Here is a 9,452-nt window from a genome sequence, read left to right as displayed (position 1 = left end):
CTCCGAAAGCAGAAAGGCCCTGCTTGGTGGCACAGCCCGTCACTAGGTGCACACGGCTACAGGAGGGGACATAGTGTGCTCTCCCTATCCCTCGAGCCTCCATTCGCCGTAGCCAGGGCAAGGAACCACTCCGAGGGCTGTCAGCCCAGAGCCATCAGCTGGTGGCTGGAAAGGAGCCTCTGCCTGTCTCAGCAGCATGGATGAGTCTGGAGGTCGTTACATTATGTGAAATGAGCAAGGCTGATACGAAAACCGCATGTTCTCACTTCCATGGGGAAGTTGAAAAAGTGGATCTCGTGGGAGTAGAAAATAGAGGAGTGACTGGGCTGGGGGAGGAGAGGAGGGGAGGGGGGTCCTTAACAGATTTGGGGTTCAGCTGGACAGGAAGAGTGACTTCTAGTTTTGGACCACACAGTAGGGTGTATTAGTTTCTTCTGACTGTGACAAAATACCCAACAAAGTAGTTTAAGGAAGGAAGGATTTGTCGTGGCTCCTCGTCCCCGGGTAGAGTCGGTCTGTCATGGTGCAGGGGCGTGGTGGAAAGAGCTGGGGGAAGCTGGTCACACTGTCTCCTCCCTCACTAAGGAAGCAGAGACAGATGCTGGTGCTCATCTCTCTCTTTTTATTCGTTTGGGACTCCAGTCCAAGCAGTCGTACTGCCCACATGTACACTGGGCCTTCCCACACCACCTAATCCCTTCATAGATGTGCTCAGGGACTTGTTTCCATGGTGATTCTAAATGCCATCAAATTGGCAATTACGATTAACTGAGGCTGGAGAGATGGCTCACCCATTAAGAGCACAAACTGTTCTTCCAGAGGACTTGAGTTTCCAGTACTCACAGATGGCTGGTGGCTTACAACCACCTGAAACTCCAGCTCCAAGAGATCAGATGCCCTCTTCTGGCCTCCAGAGGGACTGCACTCACATGTGCAAACACACACACACACAGACATATACATATGTGTGTGTCTGTGTGTGTGTGTATTAGAGAGAGCGAAAAGGAAGGGAGGGATGGAGAGAGAGAGAGAGAGAGAGAGAGAGAGAGAGAGAGAGAGAGAGAGAGAGAGAGAGAGAGAGAGAGAGAGATACCTTAGCCATTAAGAGCACTGGCTCCCCTTGTAGAGGACTCAGATTCAGGTTTGCAGAAGACCCAGCACCTACATGGTGGCTCATAGCTATCTGTAACTCTAGTTCCAGGAGATCCAGTGCCTCTTCTGAACTCCATGAGCCCCTGAATGCATGTGGTACACATACATACTCTCAGGCACATACATACACACATAAAATTAAACACATAAATATTTAAAAGCTAAAGCCAGGTGGTGGTGGCACATGCCTTCTGTCCTAGCGCTAGGGAGGCAGAGGCAGTCGGATCTCTGTGAGTTCAAGAACAGCTTGGTCTGCATAGTGTGTTCCAGTACAGTCAGAGCTACATAGTGAGATCCTGTCTCAAAAACAACAACAACCAAAGAAATTTTTTTTTTAGCTAAAGCCAGAAATGATGGTGCATGCCTTTAATCCCAGCACCCAGGAGGCAGCAGCCTGGTCTACAGAGTGAGTTCCAGGACAGCCAGAGCTAAGCAGAGAAACCCTGCCTCAAATAAATAAATAAATAAAACAAAAGACAAAGAAACACTGACATTTAGGTACAGTTGAGGACAAGAAGCCTGGAGCTGTCAGGACGTCTGGAGGGTACTCTACACATTTTCCACACCCACACTACACATTCTGCAAATGCTTAGAGGTAAGGCCATCGAATGTCCAGCTCTTCAGTGTCTGACCCTAGAACCCAGCTCAAACCCCAGAGCCACTACAGGCAAGCCAAGGGGGCAAGTGGCTCTGCCTCAGTTTCCTGATACCTAACATTGGAACGACAGGGTATGCCCTGCAAGCAATCACGACCCCTGGTGCTCTTTCCCAGGAACCTCCCTTGACCCCTTTAAAGGAGATTCCACAATTGAGGCCCGTGAAGATGACACTGAAGGGGATGAATGGCGTGAGCTGCTTTTCTGTCTCTGTGACCAAACGGCCTGACACATGTAACTTAAAGGAGACGTCTTTTTGTTCCTGGTTTCAGAGTTCACCCATCCTTCTAGGTAGAGGAGCAGAGAAGAGCACTGTACATGCAGTGGCCCAGGATGCATGAAGGGGACCACCAGAGCTCAGGGGTGTTTCTCCTCTTTGTTGCTTGGAGGCCCCAGTCCACCAGACAGTGTCACCCACGTTCAAGGCAGGTCTCTCCCCTGTTAATTCTCTCTGAAAACATGCCCATATAGACACACCCGGAGATGTGCCTCCGTCTCCTCGGAGAACCTAAGCCCAGTCGAGTTGACAGTAATCAGCTATTGTGCTGGGTGTGATGGACCCCAAAAAGTCAGGAAGCAGACACAGGAGGTCCCCCAGAAATTCAAAGCCAGCCAGCCTGGCTTACCTAGTGAGTTCCAGACAAGTCAATGTTGCCCAGACGAGAAGCCGGGCGTGGTGGCTCGCGCCTTTAATCCCAGCACTCAGGAGGCAGAGGCAGCTGAATCTCTGTGAGTTCGAGGCCAGCCTGGTCTACAGAGTGAGTTCCAGGACAGCCTCCAAAGCAATACAGAGAAACCCTGTCTCGAAAAACAAAAAACAAAACAAGAAAAGAGAATGATTACGAGAGACGGACAGACAGAGAACCATTCCCTCCGAGGGAGGAGTGAGAAAGTACAGATCCCAGGGGTGGGAATGAGCTTGCTCTTTAGAGAAAAAGACGAGGGGAAGCAACTGAGACGGTGGCAGGAGATGTCAGAGGCGCCAGGGCACGGCCTGCTTCCCCCTTCCCTCCCCACTTATGACCTCGGCCCCACCTATCCCTAACTCCAGCCTAGACTTCTTCCCATTGTGGCTGAGAAGGCAATGACCGCATCCTTTCCTAGATGACACCCTACCACCCGTCCCTGGGAGCCGGTGGCATCATTCGGTCTCCCAGAGGCACTGGGGCCCAGCAGCTGCTGGCCCCGGAGAGTCTTCTCTTTTGACACAGCTGTTTCTAGGACTCCTGGACTCACCATACAATGGACTCACGCTGGCCTTCCTGCCTTCTCCATCTAACCAGACCTGCGCTGTGCCCTGGGTATCCTGGTGTAGGAGAGAGTGAGTCTTACCCTCCTCTGCACCCCAAGGACTGCCACAGGGCTGGTCTCTGAGAAGCATTTGACGGACAGAAGGATGGACATGGACTCAAGTCCAGGCAGTCCTAAATATTGGATACTGTGCCAGGACAAGAAGCCAGGTTGACTCCACTCAGTGTTCATGGGCAAAGAGCTCTTCCCCGGTCTAAGAGTCTAGAGCCACTCGGGTCCCACTTTAGTCTGCTGTCACCTTGGGAAGCCTTGGGTCTACACTGAGCTGGGGTTAATGGCTGGTTCATGACTGTCCAAGCTGAGCCTCAGTACCCGTCTGAGACTCTCAAATACTCATGGAGGTGGCTCAACAGAAGCATTGTCACGCAGGAGTCAAAGTTAGGTCTTAGGTAGGGGTGTGTGTGTGTGTGTGTGTGTGTGTGTGTGTGTGTGTGTGTGTGTGTGTGTGTGTGTGTGTGTGTGTGTGTGCGCTCGTATCTCCAGGGATGGGATGTGCCTGTGTGTTCACATCTGGTAACTACGTCACAGCAGCAAGCTGGGAGTGTCCCAGGCTGCTGCTCTAAGGTCTCTGCAGTGTCCAGAACAGAGGTAGGGTGAAACTTTGGCAGTGCCACAGCAGCAGGTGGCCCTAGCTGAGCATGCTCACAAAACTGTCCATACATAGGGTCTTGGTGGCCATCCACACTGCTGCCCAGAAGTAGTGTCCACCCTACCCTCACATAGACCTTCTGTGGGTGTACCACAGAGACTGAAGGAAACTGAGGACAAGCTTCTCAGTGGCCTGGACCTCCAGAGCCCTAGAAGCATCTAACACACACTCTAACCCAGGAATGACGCCTGGAAAAAATTCTAGGTTAGACAGGCAAGGTGTCAGCTACCCCAACCAGAAAGGAGCACCCTCTTAGACCCCTGTGTCCCTGCTCAAGAGAATGGGGATACTTAACCAGGACCCAAGTTATCCTGAGAGGAAAGTGTTGGACAAGGACACTGAGGAACAGGAAGCCTAAGTGACTCCCCTGAGCTCACACAGATGCAAGGGAGAAGAAGCTGGCTCCAGAAGCCGGGGTTCTGGCTCCTGGCCGGGTGCCACCACCACACTCCTGCCCCCCAACCCCCACCCCATGATGTGATTCTGGAAACTACCCTAGTTCTAATTTACAAAATGAGTCAAGGAAATCTGTGCCTCCTGGGGCAGAAAACAATCCCAGGGACTCCCTGGCCAGAGGCTCCCATCATTCTGAGTGTTTGGAACAGCTCTTCTAGAGAACCTAATCATGACACACAATTTACTCCACTTTCTCATCCTGCTCTTTGCCCAAACCCATTGGGCAGGAATTACCATGAAGGCACAAAGTATTTGTTCAGGAACACAAAGGCAGTTCTGGTTCTGACCCTTGGGCCACCTCCAAGCCCAGAACTGGCCCCGGGCCAGTTCCTTCTCGGACTCTCCAGCACCTGGGCAGGTTTGGGTGCTCACCCCCAAGTCCAAATTCCCATTTTTAATGTTTTTACTATAAAAGGCATGATGTGTGCCTACTTGGGAAAATCTGAAAAATGCAGAAAAGTCAAAATAAGGAAGAAAGATCACCACCCACAGCCCCACCACCCGGGCCCAGTCATTGTTAGGACTTGATGTATTTCCGTCCATAGTGTTTTGTTTGACGGCTGTTTTAAAAAGCATAGCTGAGATCACACTGTATATTAAAAGAGGAAAAAAAAAAAAAAAAGAAGTCCAAACGGTAGTATCCTGCTTTTCTGGCCTGCCATTTTATCCCAGGCTCTTTTTTTTTTTTTCTTTTGGTTATTTTACCTCGGGCCTGGCTTCCTTTCTCCATCTCTGAGCCTCATTTTTATTGGCTGCCTAATATTTTATCAAGTGAATGTTCCATAGTTGACTTAGCCATTCCCTTGTTGTTGGACACCTCCATTATTTCCAGTTTGGGGGAGTTATAAATAACGGGCTTTGACTGGTATCTTTGTGCGGAAAGTGTCCTGTTTTCCATAGTTAGGGGTAGCTCCTTAGCTGCAGTGGAATTTCTGGGTTGATGAGGCATGTGTTCCCTGGAGCCCTTGGCTCAATAGCCTCCCAGAGGATATGGCCATGCCTGGTTACACATGGTTGCAGAGGGTATGGCCATGCCTGGTTGACACATGGTTGCAGAGGGTATGGCCATGCCTGGTTGACACATGGTTGCAGAGGGTATGGCCATGCCTGGTTGACACATGGTTGCAGAGGGTATGGCCATGCCTGGTTGATACATGGTTGCAGAGGGCTTAGAAGTAGTAGGAGTGTCCGCTGCTACTTGGACAATCGGTGGTGCCCTTCGCCTTCATCTGTAGCTCATTTGCCATCCGTGACTCTCCCTCCGAGCACACTCATTCACTCATTTTGGTACATAAGGGGAAGGCAACTGTGGCCAGGCACAGGGCTAGACTCCAGGATGCTGCAGGGACACCCCGCCATCAGGACAAGAAGGGAAGGCACTAAGCCAATGGAAGGTAAATACATACCTCTGAAATTTGGTTATATGCAAATCAAGGTGCTGGTGGCTGGCCATCTCATTTGCATGCCTCCCCAGAAGAGGAGGTGACATTGACTTCCTCTAAAACTTGGATGGAAGAAACGAAAATGTCTTTAACTCCAACCCTTGGGAAGCAGAGGGAGGCGGATCTCTGAGTTCCAGGACAGCCAGGGCTACACAGAGAAACCCTGTCTCAAAAAATCACAACAAAACAAAACAAAAACCTCCACAAACTTAGATGGAGCTGGACAGGGCCTTTAATCCCTCAGCACTCAGGAGGCTGAGGCAGGTAGATCCCTACGAGTTCAAGGCCAACCTGATCTACAAAACAAGTTCTAGGACAGTTAAGGCTACAGAGTGAGACCCTGTTTCAAAAGTAAGGGGCGGCCAGACAGTGGTGGTGCATACCTTTAATCCCAGCACTCGGGAGGCAGAGGCAGGTGATCTCTGTGAGTTCAAGACCAGCCTGGTCTACAAGAGCTAGTTCCAGGATAGCCTCCAAAGCCACAGAGAAACCCTGTCTCAGAAAAAAAAAAAAAAAAGTAAGGGGCTGGAGAGACGGCTGGCTCAGTTAAGATCCTACTGTTCTTCCAGAGAACCTGAGTTCAATTCCCAGCACCCGCATGGCAGCTCACAACTATCTGTAACCGGAGTTCCAGGTGAATGCAGCATTCTCTGCTGGCCTCTATAGGCGCTATACCCACTCGGTTCAAAGACACCCATACACATAAAATAAGAATAAAGCTGTATGGCCCCGGGTTCAATTTTCTGTACCCTAAAGCAAAGCAAACCTTGCTGGGTCTCTAATTCCCTTTCCTGTTGCTGTCATATCACGCCCTGACAAAAAGCAACCAGGGATTAAAGGGTTTATTTGCTTTACTATTCCAGGTCACAATCCAACACTGGGGAAAGGCAGGACCGGAACTCCAGACAGGAACCTGGAGGAAGGCTGCTGCCTGGAAGGCAGCCTCCTCCTCAGCTGGCTTTCTTTTTTTTTTTTTTTTTTTTTTTTTTTTGGTTTTTCGAGACAGGGTTTCTCTGTGGCTTTGGAGGCTGTCCTGGAACTCGCTTGGTAGTCCAGGCTGGTCTCGAACTCACAGAGATCCGCCTGTCTCTGCCTCCCGAGTGCTGGGATTAAAGGCGTGCGCCACCAACGCCCGGCTCAGCTGGCTTTCTTGTATAGCCTAGGACTATCCTGCCCAGGGAATGGCGCTGCCTACAGTGGACTGGGCCCTCTTCTCTTATTTTATTTTGTTGTTTTGGTTTTTCGAGACAAGGTTTCTCTGTGTAGCCCTGACTGTCCTGGAACTCGCTCTGTAGACCAGGCTGGCCTCGAACTCACAGAGATCTGATTTGCCTCTTCTTCCCAGGAATTAAAGGTGTATTAAATTGCTGGGATTAAAAGGTGTACTCCATCAAACCCAACTAGGCCGGACTCTCTTACATCAATTAATAATCAAGACAATACCTTCCAGACACATGCTTCTACCAACACAATGAGGACAATTACCCAATTGAGACTCCTTTTTCAGGTTCATTCTAACCCGTGTCATGGTGACAGAGCTAACAAGTCAGGCGGTTTCCTCAAAGCCTGGACTTCTGGCTTCTTCTGGGCCCAGTGCTCTCAATTCTTTGGTCATCTTTACCAAGCACAGCGGAGCTGCAATGACAAAGAAAAGATTTGAACCTACAAACGCACTTCCCAAACTCACCATGCTGCTAGTCCTAGGGGAAATCTTTAAGAGATGCGAGGCCTCGCAGGTGGACAGACTGTACTGCCAAGGCCTGTGGCTGTTCGGAGTGTCTCCCCTGGGGAAAGGAGACTGGTAGCCGGAACTCACAAATCAGGTTGGAGATTTCCTATTCCTTTGACCTGGGGCTCCCTCTGCTCAGAATGCTTTCGCCCTTTCTCTCCCAACTTGATGTTGAATGAGATGTTTCCTCCTCCGGGAAGCCCTCCCTAGCTCTGGCAGGATCCAGGAGGACACACCGCACATCTGGCTCCTGAACCCTGATCCAGGAAAGAGGGGAAGCTGGGCCTCACTGGAGGAGACTGAGTTAACAGTGACATGGACCCCAGGGGAAACCCCGGCTCATGCTCTCCCTCACGAAGTATGCTCTGTAAAGTGAGGAAAGACGAAGGGAATGGCTGATCCCTGGCAGCACTGGGGGTTGGGATCCTGGCCATAATTCCCAGCTTCAGGCCAGGCATGTGGCATATACCTTTGATCCCAGAGGAAGAGGCAGGAAGAACTTAATGAGTTTGAGATCAGCCTGGTTTACATTGTGAATTCCAGGCCATCCAGGGTGCATAGTGAGAACCCCTCTTAAAATTTAAAAAGATAATAATTTAAAAACAAACAAAACCTCCCTACTTCTGCATGATCTTGGGCCTTTCTTGATGGTTCCACGCCTCGGTACCGCCCTCAAGCAGGCTCTATGGAGAACACACCACTGGCTACCGTGAGACCCAGTGGAGCAGATGAGTGTGGGGCTTACACGGACCACGGGGGCCTTCAGACCTCCAGGCTCTCTGTCTGAGCTGTGGGAGCAGATCACCCCGAACAAGAGCCCTCTCTCTCATCCACTTCTGTCATCCTGTGCCCTTTGATCTGGGTCCGCCCCTCCTCACAGGGTTCTGGTAGAGGGATAGGTGACTCTTGGGGTAGGGCAGCCCCTCCCAGTCGCACGCCCTGACCCAGTAGTGTATGTCTGGGCCCAGGCACACTTGGCCAGCTCCTGAGCCCTTGCCCCTCTAAGAAGAAATAACCTGTCAGAGGCCACCTGAGGTGGGTGATTTCCTGACCTGAACGATGGGGCTGGGATATCCCTCAGCTTCTGGTGTGCAGGGGGTGAGGACATCTGACAAGAGTGTCATTGCCATTCATTCAGGGAGCCTGGCCAGCGTGGCCATGAGGCAGGAGAGTGGTCAGGAATCAAGGAGGCTAAGTGGAAGCCTGTTGTGGGCTATTGCGTCTCTCTCTGTGTCGTGTCAGTGGTCATCGTTGTGGGACCCTTAGCAAGAGACTCATTCCTCTTGTCAGACCTCAGTTTCTCCTCCTGTAAGGTAAAGAATGGCAAGAATATCCACTCCATGGGGTGGTTAGGAAACTAGCCCTTTGTTATCGTTGTTTGCGTTTTGGAATTTTTGTGACTGGGTTTCTCTGTGGAGCCCTGGCTGTCCTGGAACTCGCTCTGTAGACCCGGCTGGCCTCAAACTCTGAGATCCACCTGCCTCTGCCTCCTGAGTGCTGGGATTAAAAGTGTGCACCACCGCTGACCGGTTCACCAATTTTCTTTAAAGGGCCTTGTGCTCATCAGGTGACCTGGGAGTTCACAAAGGAAAACCATGCAGTGGGGGACAGTGGTCACACGCTGAGACCCAGCCACCACCTACATGGGTAAGACTCCCACTGTACCGCCTGCATATATGTGACAAGTCACCTTACGGTCCCTCTGAGGCTGGTAAGACGGCACAGGTAGAGGTGCCGGCCAGAGCTGACACCCTGAGACAGAGCCCAGGACCCACATGGTAGGGCAAGAGCACACACACACACACACACACACACACACACACACACACACACACGCACGCACGCACGCACGCACGCACGCACGCACGCACGCACAAATAAACAAATCTTTTTAGCCCTCTGCAGAGAGATGTGTGAAGAGTATAGACAGAGTGCTTCTCTCGGATGCTTACAGTTCCTGTAGCAGCCGCCACCCTCAGTCTGACCTCCTCAACTCTGGATTGTCGTGAACAATCACCATGGAGTTGGCGGTGTGGTTTGAATGTGGTCGGTCTTT

General features: G+C 51.1%; 1 long non-coding RNA gene across 1 annotated transcript; it reads right to left on the bottom strand.

The window, feature by feature from the left end:
• Positions 1-7,156: 7,156 nt before the first annotated feature.
• On the bottom strand, positions 7,157-8,796 carry LOC121142937. The gene is made up of 2 exons (XR_005880099.1): positions 8,449-8,796; positions 7,157-7,302 (listed from the first exon to the last, which is right to left on the bottom strand). It is a non-coding gene; the product is annotated as an uncharacterized LOC121142937 (long non-coding RNA).
• Between the last annotated feature and the right edge of the window lie 656 nt (positions 8,797-9,452).

This window comes from Mesocricetus auratus, unplaced genomic scaffold (genome assembly GCF_017639785.1).
Source record: "Mesocricetus auratus isolate SY011 unplaced genomic scaffold, BCM_Maur_2.0 Super-Scaffold_100010, whole genome shotgun sequence".
In the NCBI taxonomy this organism is placed as follows: domain Eukaryota; kingdom Metazoa; phylum Chordata; class Mammalia; order Rodentia; family Cricetidae; genus Mesocricetus; species Mesocricetus auratus.
Note: the sequence above shows the minus strand (reverse complement) of the source record. Positions and strands in the feature narration are given on the sequence as shown.